The following is a 16,895-nucleotide window of genomic DNA, read 5'->3' on the forward strand; positions in this document are numbered from 1 at the left end:
TATTTGTTTATGTTTTGGGAGAGTATTAAACACAGCTCTTCAGTGACTCTCAAACATCCAAGGCTTCCCCTTGGCAAGACTCACAGGTCCTTCTTGACTCGACCCTGCTTGCCTCTCCATCTTCTCCCCCTACCCAGACCCTGAGTGCTGTAAAAATGCCCTGGAAATGCTGCAAGCACTGTGACTTGGCTGCTGTTTCCCCTCTGCCTGGAGTGTGACACTTTGCCTCATCCCCTCCCTGCACTCCCCACCCTCCTGGGGGTATCCTACTTGGCACTTCCTCTGTGGCACCGGGGCATGCCCAATCTCTCGCCCTCAGATGCGGGCCTGCCTCTGGCTCCCAGGACCTTTCAAGTTTCTCCATTTTAGTAATTACCAGTTGTGCGATAAATAGTCCATTTTCATACCTATCTCCCCTATTAGATTTTATGTTCCATGAAGCTATCACCTCGATCTTGTTCACCAATGTACCGCTCGCATACAGCACTGTATCAGGCAAGGGGTAGATGCTCAATCCATACTGGATGGATGGAGGGAGAGGAGGAAGGGAGGGATGGAGGGGTGCGTGGCCAAGTATTGGGTGAAGGTAGGGGGCAACAAAAGACAGTAGATTCAAAACAGTAACTATGAAGAAGGGAGAGTCAGACTGGTGGGACATGTAGTATCAACCCCAGATTCACAGTGATAACTGGTCAGTAAAGAGCAGCAAGTCAGGCGGGTGCTTCTGTACCCACAAAGCTTGGGTCTGGGATCCATCAAGAGTGTCTTGCTACCATAAGGCTCAGGAAACAGCATCATTCTGCTTTGGCATTTTTGTGGTCAGCTCCTCAGCAGGAGCCCTCAGTGGTAAGAACGTCTCTAGTGGGTTTAACTTTTTTCCCTGAAAACTAAAAACATCGAATCTGAAAACCAGCATTCTAGAGGTGATGTTAAAAGAGGATGGTTAGGATTTAAAAGTAGCAGCATCCCTGTTGGAAACCTCATGTGAATGCCAGTCATCGAACTGTCTTCCCTGAGAATGGACAGGAACCTGAAAATTCTCCATGACACCCACATTTTGAAAAGGTGCATACTTTTTTTTTTGGTATCATTAACCTACAATTACATGAGGAACATTATGTTTACTAGACTCCCCCCTTCACCAAGTCCCCCCCATAAACCCAATTACAGTCACTGTCCATCAGTGTAGTAAGATGCTGTAGAATCACTACTTGTCTTCTCTGCATTGCACAGCCCTCCCTGTGCCCCCCCCACCCCCCACATTATACATGCTAATTGTATTGCCCCTTTCGTTTTCCATGCCCTTATCCTTCCCTTCCCACCCATCCTCCCCAGTCCCTTTCCCCTTGGTAACTGTTAGTCCATTCTTGGGTTCTGCGAGTCTGCTGCTGTTTTGCTCCTTCAGTTTTTTCATTGTTCTTATACTCCACATATGAGTGAAATCATTTGGTACTTGTCTTTCTCCGCCTGGCTTATTTCACTGAGCATAATACCCTCTAGCTCCATCCATGTTGTTGCAAATGGTAGGATTTGTTTTCTTCTTATGGCTGAATAGTATTCCATCGTGTATATGTACCACATCTTCTTTATCCATTCATCTACTGATGGACATGTAGGTTGCTTCCGTTTCTTGGCTATTGTAAATAGTGCTCTGATAGACATAGGGGTGCATATGTCTTTTTGAATCTGGGATCCTGCATTCTTAGGGTAAATTCCTAGGAATGGAATTCCTGGGTCAAATGGTATTTCTATTTTGAGTTTTTTGAGGAACCTCCATACTGCTTTCCACAATGGTTGAACTAGTTTAAATTCCCACCAGCAGTGTAGGAGGGTTCCCCTTTCTCCACCACCTCGCCAACATTTGTTGTTGTTTGTCTTTTGGATGGTGGTGATCCTTACCTGAAAAAGGTGAATACTTTTTATGGGCCTAAACTTGGCTTTTGAATTTGTGGTTCCCGAAGCCTCTATTCACTTACAGTGGTTCTCTTGCTCCTGAGAAGACCCAGCTTAGACAGTTCATGTGCTGCTCCAAGGACTTGGGCAGGTTTTTAGGAAAACAAAATTCTTAAGCATGAAAGAACATCTGCTCTGTGTCTGATCATTAGATACCTCCAACTTTCCTAGCACGTTGTAATATTTGAACAGACAACCTTAAGGCATATTTGGCACATTAAGGAAATCTATACTCACTAAATATGTTATGATACATGTCTCCAGTGCCCTATTCAAGGATCCTAACTGAAGCACTTGACTTGCCTTGGGACACTTCTTTATAAACTTGGAGCTCTGCATCACCATCTACCAGACCCAGGCAGGTATGCAAATGAGTGTGGGCCTGCAGGGCTCAATGAAGCCTTGCCTTGTCAAGATAAATAGGGCCGTCAAGTGACCGACCGCCTGGGAGCTGGGGATGTCCTCCAGGAGAGCACAGCCTGGCACTTAAGAATGAACACTCATAAAATGTTAAAGAGAAGAAATGCTTCTTCAAGGGCCCCAAGTCAAGTAAACCAGTGGGGGAACTGACCAGATTTCCATCTGCTTCAAATTAAATGTGTTTATTTTCTTTGCATCTCGCTCTCCAGATCAGCATAATCCATTAGAAAATATCTTTTGGGATTTTTAACTTAGGCTTGAAAGCATATTTTTATAAGTTTGACTGGCTGTTGGCTTTCGCACACAAGGCTGTGACTTTTCTCTCCTCACTGTCACGCTGATGTGTTGCTTTATCAGAGCCCTAGGAGGGTGTCTGTGCATCTCTTCAGCCAACACTCATTTTTTTGTTTCATTATGTCCCAGACTCTATAATAGGTGTTAAGGTACAGTGGGAATAATAAAGTCAGTAAGTAAATATATAAGTGAAGTAATTGTGGTTTGTGAAAGGTGCCAGCAGGGAAATCAACAAGAAAGACAGAGATTGACTGTCGAGGACAACCTTTTGGATTGGGTGGCAGGAAAAGGCTCTTTTGGGCAAAAGAATTGGGAGCTAAGCTCTGAAGGGTAAGAACAAGGCATTCAAAGAGAACCTGGGGAGTGAGTGTTTCGGGCAGAGGAAAGAGCAGTTGTACAGGCTTTGAGATGACAGTCAAGGGCTTGGAGTATTTGAGGGGGAGAACACACACCAGTGTGCTCAGAGGAGACAGAGGGAGAGGAAGTGGCATGAGGTGAAGTTGGAGGGAGGCCCGAGCCGGGTCAGGCAGGCCCTCTTGGGAAATGTCCAGGATTTTAGATTTTCTTCTGGAAGCAACGGAAAGCTGGGAGAAAGATGCCGTGCTTGGATTTCCATTTTATGAGGATTAGGCTGGCTCTTCTGCGAACTGCCACTGGAGGGAGCCAGGGGGCCCAGGGAGGCCAGGTGAGAGGTGGCAGCATCAGTGGAGGTGAGCACGAATGGGGATGGAGAGAGCAGAGCGGGATCCGGAGGGTCTGGCAGTTGATGCGGCTTGCTGATGCCTTAACTTGGGGGTGGGGGTGGGGTAAGGGAAAGCAAGACCCAAGAGACCCTCAGGGCGATGGCTGTGCTGCTTACCAGGAGTGGGGATCCTAGGGGAGAAACAGCTGTTTTGCAGGAAGGTGGGGAACATACTAATTGGGACACCTGTTCCTAAGCTCTGTGTAGAAATGGAGACGTCTCTTGGCCGTACGTCTCTGGGAAGTGTAAACTGTCTAATTTGTTATATCTTTAGAAGTCATGGTAGGAACGTCTAAAAGAATGTGTGATTGGGCTTGAGACAGCTAAAGGTGGGGACATGAGCCACGGCTCAAGGGTTGACAATAAACCTACTAAAGGGCAGAGCCTACGGAAGTATGTGACCATGGGCTTTCTTCTTCTCAGCGTCTTGTCTGATCAGACTTTATTCCCACACTGCAATTAAAATGCTAGATGAGGTATGGGTGCAGGGAGTCTGTGAGCTGCTTGTGCTGAGAGGGATGGAGGAAACATCCAGAAAGGGGGGGATGGTGGATGCAAAGGGAGAAGGTAGTACCTGGGACCGGGAGACATGCCCACGGGATGATACAATGTACCTGCTTAATACTGCCCTTGGAGTTTCACCAAGTAGAACCCATTTTTTTGAAGCTACTCTTTAAAAATGTTTCCTCTGTAAATCAGGTATGAAAAAGAACAGACCGAGGCACCTCTTAGCATTTCCCGAGCTGAATCTCTGCCTTCCTATTCGTTTTCAGCAGCTTGTTTGTTTTTCCACCAGCCCATTTCCGAGTACATGCTGTCTTGCTCTTGACTTTGCTTATCTCTTCCTCTGTTTGGTGTTCTAAAGGTATCCATGGTGCTTTTAGGAAGCATAATATTTGGATGGTTGGTGAACAGCCTGCAATGCAAAATGCATTATCTTTAAATTATCTCCGGTACCTGACCAGGAAGAATAGGTTGTTCCGTTGGGTTTCTGGTTTGAATGACCAGAATCCCAAGAGTTGTGTGGGGGAAAGTCTTCCACTTTTGGCAGAAAAAGCTTATGCTTTTAGTCAGAGAAGCCAAAGTTGAGTCCTTAGCTCCGCTGTTTTCTACTGTGCTACGTCAGTCTCGTGATTTCATGCCTTTGAACCCAGCGTTTTCATCTGTGAAATGGGTAATGTTATATATGTAAATTGCAGGGTCCTTGTCAAGATTGAATGATACAACATATGTACAGTTCTTCGCCTGATACTTACTTGATGCTGGTAACCACAAATAGTCCCTCATATTATTATTTAACTTACAAACATAATGGTTGTCAGTTGAGACATTCTTGGTTTGTAAACCCTGTAAAGATTGTTGCCAAACATGACAGCCATGGGTGCAGGGAGCTGGGGTTTCTATTACAGTCTAGCAAAGATTGCACACTGGAAGCTCTTGGTGTGTTTGTCTCACCTATTTTTCAAACTGAATGAAAAATTCTAAGTGCACACTTAGGTTAAAAAAATGGGGACCTTTTCTATTCAACGTGGCTTACAAGCTTTTCTTGAGAAAGCTTCCTGACAGATCCAAACGGCTGTGACTTAGAAGCAGCTGATGCTAAGTAAGATGTGGCCTTTCCAGTTCTTCATTTTCTGCCCCAGCCCCCTGCCCCTCTTAGAGAGCCTGGTCTTAGACCTTCTGTGGACTCTTGACTGGCTCGTGTGATCTTGGACAAATTCTTTAACTCCTTTGGTTTCAGTTTCCCCATCTGTACAATGGAGATGATAATAATAATACTTACCCCGCAAGGTTATTTTGAAGATGAAATCACCTTGACAAAAAGTCTTTCCACAGTGCTTGGCTAACAGGAAACACTCAGGGCTAGCTCGTGTCCTTGTCTTCGGAGCACTTTGCAAAATAGTGGGCACTTAATTGAAATACATACTTAGATGGACACTGACAGAAATTAAACTGTGGGTAAGACAGACATATGTTATAGGGATATAATATTTCTTAAAAACACCAATGAGATTTTCTTTTTTATACACCCTTGCCCTTGATCTATTCCCCACTCTATTTCCAGGGAAAAGCTTTCTGGGTGGGTATCTCCTGTTGTCTGACGCATTAACCTTCTCCTCTTTTCCATCCTGGAGCTGACCCATTGGGTTATCTCGATGGACTTCTTGGTTTCCGGTGTCCAGTCAGGTTTGGCCAATGGGGTGCCCCAGCTGGGGATCAAAAGAAGGGAAGACAGTAATGCCAATATCTATTTCTCTGGCTGGCTCCTTCCCTGATTGCCTTGACTCTGCTAGACCCTAACTGAAGGTTACTAGTTCTCTCTACATACTTCATCTTTCTGCATTTGGTGACCCTTCCCTCCCAACATCAGATCTTGGACCTGGAGGTGCTAGTGGTTGCACTGTTACCAACCCAGGACACTGCACTGTTCCATGTAGTTCCCTATGTCTCTCCCATACCTTTGCAAAACCACCTCAATTTATCCCACTTTGAGTCAGTCATTGCTGCTGGAGCTTCCATTGTCTTGGAGAAAAAGAAACTTGTTAGAGCAGAAAGCAATGAAAATGGAGTCAGTTTTAAGGTCCTAATTTCAACATGGCATTTTGAATCCACAGCAAGGGAGAAACAGGCTTTGTGAAGAGAGAAAGGAGTTTTTTGAATTCCTTGCAGTTTCCTTTCGCATATAAAGAGCCAGGCTTCATCAGATAGGTCAAAGTCATCATGCACAGCAGGCAGAGGGAAATGACTTATGGGAAGTTTCCACCAGATAAGAAGAGGGAGCCAAAAGCGTTGCCACAGGAGATGGGCACGAGAAAACCTCACAGAAACCCCATTTGGTTTGAGGGACATTCAGCACAGCCTGGCTCACCCCCACACTTCCCCACTATGTCTGCCATGGTCTGGAAGTGGTGGAACCTCACTTCCAGGGAAGAGGGTCCCTCAAGGCCCAGAGTTCCTGTCTGTCCCGGCAAGAGGACACCAAGGTGTGAGAGCGGCTGTGTCCTGGCATAGCTTGTGGTCTAGGCAAGGAAGCAAGAGACCATAAAGCACAGAGACCTGGTGATCTGGGGGACCACAGGGACTTCAGCGCAGATGCCAGTAGGACGCCCGAGAAGGACAGTGACATCAGCCACACCTAAGTGCACACGAGCCCAGGAACGTGCAGGGCCAGTGGTAGCAGAGCACATCAAGGGGTGCTGCCCCAAGGATATGCCAGCTTGGCTCTGCACCAGATACTGTGCTGGGGAGGAGGATGAAGAAGTGGCCCCTTGAGAGAGAGAAGAAACAGCCTTTGAGTTGACTGGATATTTACGCGAATGAGGCTGAGTTAATCTCAAAGTGAAATGTTACAAACAGGAACAGAATTAAGTTATCCTAAACTGGCCATTTTTACTTGTCTCTGCCATCAGGAGGGATGGGAGCTCTGGAGTAAGGGAGTCGTGATAGATGACAGTGAGCTTCATTTCCCCCAAACCTCTGAGCTTGACATGAGAATGTTGACTCCCTCCCCTTGACCTCTTTCCTAGACTGACCCTTTGCTCTGGACTTTTGCCTTGAGCCACTGAGTCACACGAGGGATGGTGAATGCATTTAATCTAATACAATCCTCAGTTTTACCTATTAAAGCATTTTAGTATATAACAACGTTAAAGAACATTAGAGAACACATCAGAAAATATTATATAGAAAACATTAAAGAGCGTTATAGAAAAATATATCCTCTCTACTTTATCGTAAAGACATCTGCGTTTTTTTTTAATGCTTTCTTTATCCAAGTTGTTAAAATACTGGCTGACCGATTAGCCAAGCCCTCTACCCAAGGGTCTACCCAAATGCTTTCCTCATTTCAAAATAGGGATCATAACGGTTCCCGCCACATGGAATTGTGAAGGTGAATAAGCTAATACAGCTCTAGGACATAGAAAAACACACGTTGGATGTTCAATAACTATTCACTAAAATTCCTTTGCTTTAGTTTGAATGGATGGTGAATTAAAAGAATTGCTCATCTATGTTACTGAGTGAAAAGAGGTCATAGAACAATACATGCAATAAAATATCATGTTGTAAAAACAGTAACTATATTTATACATGCAAAGGCAATACACAGAATTTCCTGGAATATGAGTCTTTGTATCTTTGTTTTTACTTTCTAATTTTTCTAAAATGAACACATATTACTGCTGTATAATAAACTATACTTTAAAAATACCTTGACTCCACTATTTCTGCATATGCAGAAGTTAAAGTAATGAGTTACAAATAGAGGTAACATACAGACTGTGTCTATGCGAGAAGACTGTAGTTTCAGCTGGTCATTTTGATGGGGTTCTGGGTGATAGCAGAGAACAGAATCAGTCAGGTAATTTTGGAGAGATTTAGAAACTGGGAGTGGAAACATAAAAACCGAAGTAATTAGACATGGCGTACGGAACTGAAAGGTTGTGGGGATTAGGGCTTGAGACTTTAATCATAGGTATCATGTGAGTGGCGATGAATAAAGTTGGTCAGCAGGATGAGCGTAATGAGGCTGATGTGTAGCAGAGAGTAGGTGATATGTGGTCCCTGGGGGACAGACAGAAGCTGCCTGAGTTCCTGACGGCACCCCAGCTTTCAACTCCAGTCCGTCCTGGGGTTGCGGTTGTGTTCAGCAGGTTGCAAGCAAGCCCTGTGTAACCTTATAATCCATTTCCCATATTGTGAGCTAGCCGAAATGAGTTTCTATTTCTTGCAAACAAATGCTCTAGGAATTTTCACTAGCTGCTTGCTATGGACCCTCAGAACCCAGTATTATCAGCCACTTCTCAAGTGTTACTGACTTTATATTTGAGGTATTTGGTTCTGTTTTACAGCTAGCAGGGTGAGTGAGAAGAATCTCACAGTGTAGCTGTGGGGTCAGCTTTGGTTTCTAGCAATCACCAATTTATCATTGGCCCAAATCCACCAAGACAGTGATAGAGATGGCAGAAATCTCCCTGTCAAGGATCTCAATCAGGACATGTCTCTTTGATGCAGGGCACAGGGGCCCCAAGCAGTGAAATAATGAGGCCAGGCCTGGTTCATGTCATTTTACTTTAACTGTCCGCATTAGATTATTAAAACAGGAGATTTCAACCCAAGAAACCTCAGCCTATTGCACTAGCCTAAATAGCCTATGAGACACAAAGTCAAATTGTAAATTTTTCTTCTATTTAAAAATAACTGCTTGTATAAGGTGATCAATATATTGGTTCAATATTATAATCCTCTATTCATTCAGGCAGGTGTCCAGATTATTATAACTTGAAAAAACTAATTGAAATTACTTTCATCTGTATGGAGAAGAATCATAACAAATTTCTTGAAAAATGTCATAATTCATATACTTCACTAGATGCTTAGGTGATCTCATCATTTGGTCATTCAACAGTAATATGATGAATGCTAACTCTGTGCCAGGCGTTGTGCCATCCGGCCCAAAGTAGGGAAGTTTCATTATGTAACAGAACAAGTCTAGGACATCCTCTGGGTGATGGGGCAACTGAGAACCAGATAGGTAAACAATTTTGGAGAAGAATAAAAGCATCCAGGGATTTTTGGTGAATTTCTTAATGCTGACAAGGTTTGGAGAGATTTGGAAGTATTGCGGTTGACTACTGAGTAATGAGGGGATTTTCTTTTATTTGATCCTTTCTAGAAGAGAAGAAGGGAACCTAGGTTTAATGGGTGTCTGGTTTAAGGGGTCTGTCATGGTATTGGATGACACACACAAACATACATGCACACTTAACATACGCATATATATTGATTACATGGATATATATAGATGACACAAATTCTATACATATATTTGTATTATATTTTACATAGCATATTGTGATAACTTAAAATGTAATTGTTGCAATAAACCTGTGACATAAGTATTACTCGTTCATTTTAATGATGAGGGGTCGAAGGCTGAGAGAGTGAACTGTGTAAGGTGGTAGGCCCGTAAGAAGAATGAGGATTTATGCTCAAGTCTATCGAATTCCAGAACCCATTATTTTTTCCACTGTATATTGGTGTCCAGAGAATATATCAATGGAAAACTTTAAAAATCAAATTGCGTTTTGATATCTATCGCCACTGATGAGGCATGTGACCTGGGGTGGCTTCTCTGTGCTCTCTGGGCTTCCCTTGACCATTTGTAAAATAGGATCACAGCAGCCTCACTGCCTGTCTTGAAAGATGGCTGAGAAATTCCATGAAATAATCAAGTCTAAGTACTAGGAAGCTGTGCAAAGTAGTGTACAAAATCATGTTGTACAGGTACTGTACAGAAATAGTAAGGACTGTCTTATTTTTGTGATTGTACAAGGAAACCAAAAGAAGTTACTTAAAATTGCCGATGTTTTAAGCAAGATAAAAAAGAATGACAAAAAATTTTCTTTGCAACTTAAGAAAAATGCAAATTAAAACCTTCTTTGTTCAGAATAGCGGACTGTTAATAACTGTTTCAGCTGTGTGCTGGGTACATGAAGTTCTCACTACTACTGTGTGTTACAAATTTTCCACCTAAACAAAAATATAAATGATAGCTCCTTGTTTGACTATTAAAGTTTAGATAGGATGGTGGTAGTCAGAATGCCTGGGTTCGAATCTTGCCTCTGCCACTAACTAGCTGTGTGACTTTGAGCATACAGCTTGACCTCTCTGTGCCTTGATGACCACATTCACAAAATAAGAATAATCATAGTACCTACATCATAGGTTCTTGTTCAGAGAATTAAATACATTGATATTCGGTAAGCAGTTAGCAAATTATGTATAAGTATTTGATGAACCAAAAATTTTGGGGATGCCGAATAGCTACTCTTTACAAGGAACGTGAGGCTCAGAAATGTCAAGCAGCTTATTCAACATCACAAAGTTAGCAACTGGCTGTGTCTGGGCTTGATTCTGACTCCAAAACCCTGGCTCTGTGTGCTGTACTGTCTCCCATGGGGGACTTCCTGTAATTAGCCAGGTCCTGATTTGCAAGTGGTACTGTATTTACCCAAGTATTTACAAGTATCTTGGGGCCTGGAGGATTGCTGCGGAGGGTCTGTTTGCAGGAGGCCTGAGGAGCAAGTTCTGCATAATGGCCAAGAGACTTAGAGCAAGAGACACTCTCTTAGGACCCCAGACCTTTCTGGCAAGGCACAGAAGGAGGTCAGAGTTCCAGGGTGCCAGGTGTGGGCCTCTTACTCTGCACAGCTCACGTGAAAGCCTCTGTCGTACATGATGCCTCTTGTGTTCCAGGCTTTGTTCTAGGTACTTTACACATAAATATTAACCTGGGTTCTCTCAGGCGGTGCTCCCAAGCCCTAGAAGCTTGAATCCTGCCGTAGAGCTACTGCCATTGTTGTGCGTTATCTTTTGCTAAGAAAGTTGCTGCTGACCTGATTGTGTTAGCTCTAGAGTGAAATGAAAAGTAGAACTAGACAGATTATGTAGGCTGCCTCAGTCATATGCAAGGGTGAGAGTGTGGTTACAGCTTTACTGCCATCTCTTCTTATGTAATGTTCTTATTCCGTCTGAACAGGCAGATCTGAGCTCCCCTACATGTGTGAAAAAGTGCCAGTCTCGCATGATGTTAGAAGGACAGTGCACATGGAGGTGGATTAATACTCAACCGTATTCGTTAAGGAAGAATTAAGAAAAGGTTAGGTACTTTGATGCAGCGGGAAATCCTGTACATTATCCAAGAATCTTTTAGTTTGACCCAAGTATATTTCTGAAGTTCAAAGCTAAATAAGCAAATGCCACACTATGACATTTCAATGAAAGCAGTGGATTTTTCTGATGCCTAGATTTGGACTTTAATGGCCCTGTCAAATATGGTGTCCAGTCCCCTGTGATCCCGTGAGGGTAAAAACACCAGCGGCAGTACTGTAATTAACACCTTTTCCTTCACAGAAGAGATTCATGGGATTTTTCCTATTTGACCTCTTCAACGATCCTGTGTGGGATGCTATATGTTTTCCTATTCTAGAAGTGGGAGAAACTGAAGTCCAGGTTGATTATGAGACTCATGTACCACTACATAAAGGGGTAGTGGTGGGTACAGGATGTGAGTCCAGGTCTTAGCTAAGTACTGGGGATACTTTCATTTTATCCTGTCATTTTGGACCCAAAAGTAGCAAATCTGTGATAGGGAAAATTGATTTTGTTAGTCCATGTGGGCTGCTGTCACAGAATACCGTGGACTGGGTGGCTTATACACAACAAACCATTTCTCACAGTTCTGGAGGCTGGCGAGTCCAAGATCAAGGTGCTGGCAGAAGTGGTGTCTGGTGAGGGACCTCGGGATCTGATCACTTCCCAAAGGCCCTGCCTCCGAGTACCCACCTGTTGGGTGTTAGGATCTAACACATGAATTTTGGAGGGAGACAAACATCGATTCTATAGTAGGGATGTTCATAAGAACAGAGTGCTATACCGAAAACATGAGCTTACAAGTAAATGCCAACAACAAAAGAATTAGCTCATGAAATTATTTTAAAAACAGCAATTCATTATCCTTAGGGGATAATATACCTGCTGTGCTTTTCTACTAGCCTGTTAATTTTTTTCTAGGCATATAGGCAACTATTTGCAAAGCTGCTGAATGGAATGGTTTAATTCCTTAAGAACAGATTTTCCAGTTTTTCGGGGACACACTGAAACATTGCCAAGTTTCATCATTTGAGAATTCTTGGGATAGTCAAATATAGGAGGGGAAGTTTGCTGACTTACCTAGTCCATTAAGATGATATTGCAGGAAGAAATTAATAAGAGTCTTTCACATAAAATGACATTTCCTGAGATTTATGTAAAAATAGTGACTATAAATGATTATAGGGAAGACAGCCTATTAGCAAGAAGGTTCCTTTTTTCATCTCATTGCCAATTAATGTAACTTGGAGGATACCCAGCACTGCATCTCATAACCTTCCTTCGTCCTTCAGCCTCTCTGAGAGGCACGTGCACTGATATTCTGAAGCAGGGACAGGCCGGCAGGGGCTCCACGTTCCCCGTGATGATTTCACCACAGGGAGACCATGAGGTAGACAGTCATCCACAAGTAGGATATGTTCTCTGGAATGATCATCCCTTTCAAGACAGTAGGCAACCACATGAATGTCCTGGAGAGAACCTGCAGGCAGCAACTACTCTGGATTCCCGGGGAGGATAGGCCCCAGTTGCATAGTGGCCTGTGGGGATAATCACAGCCTCACTCTCCAAAGTGGGAGTGTGCTGACCCCATCCCTCCCTGTAGTGCAGAGCGTGCACTTCCAGGCCATTCCAGGCTGCTTCTGGGGGTTTTCTTCTCTGGCTACTGATGACTGGGTGAGCCAGACACACAACAGCCCGTCTCTCTTCTCACTAGCGATCTTGTGGCTCATTTCTCCCACTTAACCCATTCATTCTTCCCCTTCAACATACTGGTGGAATTACTGTATTCTTCTCTTCGTGTTTATGCTGATTACATATTTTTTGGGCTTGTCTCCCATGCAGCCTCTTTAAAGGGTGGGGATGGGCCTCTTCTCCACTGTCCATCATCTGGAGTGTCTACTTAACAGGACCTTAAGCCTGAAGGGAGTGTGATAAATGCTTGCTTACCAACTGCCCAATTTCTCCGTATACCCGTCTTCCACTCTGAAGCTGGTCTGACCAAATCTTCAGTCAAGTTTGGTCAAGGAAGCCCAGGTCAATGCCATTCACAGGTCATAAGTTCCTCCTATGACTGAAGCACAGAGCTAGACTCTTCAAATGAATAAGACATAGTCTGTGTCTTCCTGAGCTTTTCAAGTCAGAGGAGGCATTAGTGCAGCCGTTTTCAGCCTTACTGTTAACACACTCTGGTGGGTCCAACTTGCGAAATGTGTTGTCAGTAATTTGTTGCTGATAATAAAGTACTGAAAGGGGAGGACTGATTTAAAAAAAATAAATCTGAGTGGATTCAGAGTTATTTTTATAATAACCTTGCACAGTCTGTCTAGCTTTATTGATGAGTTGAAGCTTTGTAGTTTTGAACATTTTCTTTTTTCTTCTGATGCACATGTCTCGCCCCCCACCTCCCATGAGTCTGTATAAGGAGGGGTTGCTTCATTTCAGCTGCACATAAGCAAGATGGGTAGTGGTGTGTGTGCATCAACCAGCTTACTCGCTTTGATCCCGTGCCATTTTCACCAGTTCAGGGAAGCTTATCTGAGTGTAAGGCATTAATGGTGATGCTATTTCAGATAATGTCTGTTATGGGGAGGGGGGATAAATTCTAGTGACGAAGGAAAGAGAATGGGAAAAGTTCTTGCATAGGGCAGATCAAAACTGGATCCTGAAAGGCAGGGACAGGGAGCTCTGGGGTGCAGTAGCCACCCAGCCAGTAAGATTTGGGCAGAGGTGCAAAAAGAGGAAGAGGTGGCAGTGTTCAGGGTCCTGTGAGTTGTCCAGCATAGGAAAAAAGATGGTGGGGAGGGTTCTAGCTAAGTTTGGAAAAATCTTGAAGGTTTATGAGTGGAAGATGGAGGTGTTCAGACTTTATTCTGTATGTAGTGGAGAGCCTTCCAATTGACTGGATTCAGTATTCAAACCGGGCACATTACCCTATATATTTTATGTCCCAGGCACATAGAATAGCTCTGGAAGATGTCCTAAGTGGGTTTAGACAAATCTGTTTACTTTTCAGGGCATTAAAAACACTATCACTAAATATAGCATAGTGGTTAAGAGTCCTGGCTCCAGAGCCAGTTAATTTGGGTTCAAAAAGTGGCTCTGTCTCTTATTAGCTATAGATCTAGGCTCACAATGCTTTGAGTTCTTCATCTATAGAACGGGGATCATAAAAGTTCTTGTGTCATGGATTTGTTACTAAGTATTAAATGTGTTAAAATATAACAGCGCAGGATGAGCACGGAGTCACCGGCAGCTGCTGACATGATTACTGTTGTTACTACCGCCTGTGCTGAGGGACAGGTGGGTGTTCTCTGGTCCTTTCCTGATGATGTGGGTGAAATATGGTTCACCTTCATGAATCAACTCATATTTGTGGAGTGATCATTTCAGTCCCTGTGTTATCGTCTCTGGAGGATATAGAGAAGTAAGTTGTGTCCAGAGCCCTCAAGGATGTTCCAGAGTCAGGAGAAAAACAAAACGAACAAGGGTGCAAAGGCTAATCAAGAGTAAAAGGAAGTCGTGTCCATTTAGAAAAGCAAACCCCAGTGCCCCGTCAAGTTTAGGATGGCATCTTTCTCTGAGAGTTTGGGGAGGAAGTGATGGCATGTGGCTTGAGTGCTTTGGGAACTCTTTAAGAATTTGATCTGGTAATTTAAGTTTGGGTCCATATTACCCAATTAGATAACTGGAGATCCAAAAGTAGACAACTGGGGAAGAAGATGAGGCACTTCTGATACTTTCCTGGGTATTTATTCAGTTTGGTAGGGCTTGTCACTCTCTGTAGCCTTTCAATAATCCATTGGTTCATACTATAAGTTGGTCATGGGGGTATGCAGTGCAGCATGGGGAATACAGTCAATGATTCTGTAACACCTTTCTGTGTTGACAGTAACCGAACTAGTCGGGGTGAGGATTTAAGAATGTGGGTAACTGTTGAACCACTGTGTGGTACATTTGAAACCAATATAAGATTGCGTATCAGTCATATGATAAAAATACATTTAAAAAATAATGCATCGGTTCATAGTTTAAGGTATTTCATACATATTCTCAAGCCCCATTCTGTGTGTCTACACTCCTGGGCCTTCTTTAATTTTGGAGTGCCCTCCCAGTCCCCAGGGTGGGGCTCTGTATACTGTGCATTCCAGAAGTGATCCTTCTCCAGTTCTCTAAATTGTAAATATGGCCATCACATTGATCTCTTAGAGACTGATATCTACATATACAAAGCTTTGCATGTTTTCTAGTTTTGGGAAACATTTTTCCAAATTCTTTTTTCTGTTAGCTGGTCAATGGGCCACTGATGGTATAGAGCAAATCTCCATTCACTCCACATCTATTTTTAAAAATGTCTGAGATATTTTGCAAAATAAGCTCCACTGACTTGGCCAAAAGAGGGGGAGGAGCACGACGAAAGGACCAGGAAGGGATTCCATTTATTCAGTTTTCTCAACCATAAAGTCCAGGAAGCCAAATAGAAGAGAAATGGAACTCAGAAATATTTAAGTGAGTGACTGTCAAGAAGATGTTAAATTCAATCTTTTCTATTTCTTGCTCGTGACTATTCTTATTGTACTCACCCTTTCTTTTGAAGGGGATAAATGCCCTGGTGGGGGACAGGGACTGCACATATGCAGGACAGGTGGCCTTGAGTGTAAGTAAATGTTTGCTGGGTGCCTAGGCCAGCAGAACCAGGAGAAGAGGACGTTGAAGGACAGAGGATTATTGAGGGAGCAGCAGACAGCAGTGGAAAACACATGCAGAAGATTCCGTGAGGAAGCGTTCTGGGAGATGATCTTCATTCAGAAGCACAGAGTCTTTCAATGACCAAAGGGCCCAGGGCCGAGAAAAAGGATAAGAAATTTGGGGGAAAATGGAGTTAGTGGTTTAAGAATCAGAGAAATGATGGGGAGGGAACTATGCTTACCAGATCTCCAGCATATGTTGGTGGTTGTGATGTCATTTTATGCATCACCTTGGCTGGGTCGTGGTGCCAAAATAAATGATCCAACATTATTCTGGATTTTTCTTTGAGGGTGTTTTTTGGGTAAGATTTACATTTAAATTGGTGGACTTTGAATAAAGCAGATTGCCTTTGATAATGTAGGTGGGCCTCATCCGATCAGTTGAAGACCTGAATAGACCAAAAGGCTGAGCTTCCTGGAGCAAGAGGGAATTCTGCCAGCAGACTGCCTTTGGACTTGAACTGCAACTCCTTTCTGAGTCTCCAGCCTTCTGTCCACCCTCATCAGATTTTGGACTTGCTAAGCCTCCACAAGTGTGTGAGCCAATTCCTTAAAATAAATGCAGCCTCTCTCTGGAGAGCCCTGACTAATGCAGTGGTGTAGTAAGTAGTCCATGCATATTTCAGTTTTGTCTTAAGAGCACTCTTCAAGATCACTTAGCTACTCAGTTGTGCAGACAACCTTCAATCCAAGTCTGTCTGATTCCAAATCCCATATCTGCTCATCAAAATACACTTCTGAGGACCCAGAGCAGGGTTTTTGCAAAACTAAAACTTGAATCACTGGCTTCCTGTTGGTGTGAAGATTCTAATGGAATCTAATAGAGGGCCTAAAGGGAAATCAAGTAACCGGGCTCGGGGCCTGTCTGGGTTGTGATGTGCACACAAAATGCAGCTGGTCTTCGAGGCTGAGAAAACACAGCCTCGGGTCTTTGCCAGCTCAGGTTGGCTGCAATCGGGGTCACCTCATCCTTTCGAGCCCTTCGGTTTCAGTGGAATGAGAAGTGATGTGTCTTTCCACCCCAGGTGCCTGGACGTTCAGCTGGGAGTCCATTATCCCATCAATAGTCCGCCAAAGAGATGCTC

General features: G+C 43.6%; 1 long non-coding RNA gene across 2 annotated transcripts in view; it reads left to right on the forward strand.

Annotated features, from left to right (window-relative positions):
• The window catches only part of LOC108384754 (uncharacterized), a 52,837-nt gene extending 36,433 nt beyond the window's left edge, over positions 1-16,404 (forward strand). For both annotated transcript variants that reach the window (XR_005055543.2, XR_005055544.2), the window contains 2 exons: positions 10,953-11,072; positions 16,173-16,404. This is a non-coding gene — a long non-coding RNA (uncharacterized lncRNA). The remainder of the gene's footprint in view (positions 1-10,952; positions 11,073-16,172) is intronic.
• Positions 16,405-16,895: the final 491 nt, after the last annotated feature.

The sequence above is a fragment of the Manis javanica genome, chromosome 4, assembly GCF_040802235.1.
Source record: "Manis javanica isolate MJ-LG chromosome 4, MJ_LKY, whole genome shotgun sequence".
Taxonomy (NCBI): domain Eukaryota; kingdom Metazoa; phylum Chordata; class Mammalia; order Pholidota; family Manidae; genus Manis; species Manis javanica.